At 31.8% G+C, this 1,278-nt stretch overlaps 1 long non-coding RNA gene across 1 annotated transcript in view; it reads left to right on the plus strand.

Moving 5' to 3' along the window:
* Positions 1-672: 672 nt before the first annotated feature.
* Positions 673-1,278, plus strand: part of LOC141627137 (uncharacterized) — a 1,110-nt gene continuing 504 nt past the window's right edge. Inside the window, exon 1 of the long non-coding RNA XR_012536699.1 lies at positions 673-1,222. This is a non-coding gene — a long non-coding RNA (uncharacterized LOC141627137). The remainder of the gene's footprint in view (positions 1,223-1,278) is intronic.

Below are 1,278 nucleotides of genomic sequence, written 5' to 3' on the forward strand. Positions count from 1 at the left end.
AATTAGGGTTATTTATGGGGTAATTGGTTTAATAGGCTAATGCATTATTCATATAAATAGCTTATTATACTAGTAAATATGCATAGGAGATAATAAATTGTCAATTGAAAACTTGTTGGTTGTTGTAACCCCAATTAGCTTTTATCGTGAAATCTGGACAAATGAGAGAGTTATTATTTCCTTGATTTCCAATTACAGTAGCTTTTATCGTCAACAATTTCAGTCAAATTAGCTTTAATTATGTAAAGTCTAAGTAAATCTAATATATTCTTTGAAATCTTCTAGACTATACTAAGAATAGTAGGATACTAATGTAGTTCTCAAATCCAGAAGCAACAAGGGGGCCTTTGATCCAAATATGAGCAGAATGGTAATCGTTTAATTGTTGATTATTGTATTTTTTTTGTTTGTTTGGTTAATGATGTTTCTTTAACAAATTGGTGAAATGTTTTTGTGTTTTTTTAGATAGTTTTTAGTTATAGTTTGGTGGTTGTTGATTTGTTTTATATATTTATGCTTGACTTAATATATGTTATGTAGGTGTCATTTGTAATTCAAGAATTGTAAAGCTTTGTGTACAATCTTTATACCTAACAAAACTTGTTCTACCATTAAGTTAGACAATCTTTGAGATGATGGTTATTGGTATTGTATTTTATAAAGGACCTCTTTATGACAAGAAAAGGAGCTCTTAGAAGAAAATTCAACAAAGTTGTGACAAGTGTATAACATCTCATTTTTTTGCTCGTCGTTATTGTTCTTTGTCCTGGTCTTTGATGCAACTTCTCATACACTAGAAGAGTTGGGAAGCACTCTTACTATGGTTGCCACTTGTCACTTTGCGTTATTGGATTCATGGATTAGAAGTGATCAAGAATTGTTGGATGGCTAAAGAAGTCTTAATATAAAGTATGATAATTGAAGCATATGTTGTTTGAGAATGTTGGGTGGTGCTTGGTAGCTGGCTTTGTGTGAAGATGTCCTCGCCTCACCCTAATCACTGTTCTCCAACAACCAGGTGTATTATAATTTTTAATGTATTCCTTGTTCTCCAACAGTTCCCATTCTTACTGCTCTGTGTTCTTAACATGTCTCCTACTAGGCAGTATTTACAATAGCATCGTATATAGTTGTGAATGACAATAATTTTTTTAGGGCATCATTTTCTGTTAATTTTTTTTTTGCAGGACGATTGATCAATCAATTTTCTCATTCAGCTAAGGTAATTGTATGATTTTGATACACTCGCACCCCTTTGTCACTCTGAAACGTGTTTCA

The sequence above is a fragment of the Silene latifolia genome, chromosome Y (assembly GCF_048544455.1).
Source record: "Silene latifolia isolate original U9 population chromosome Y, ASM4854445v1, whole genome shotgun sequence".
NCBI classification, from domain to species: domain Eukaryota; kingdom Viridiplantae; phylum Streptophyta; class Magnoliopsida; order Caryophyllales; family Caryophyllaceae; genus Silene; species Silene latifolia.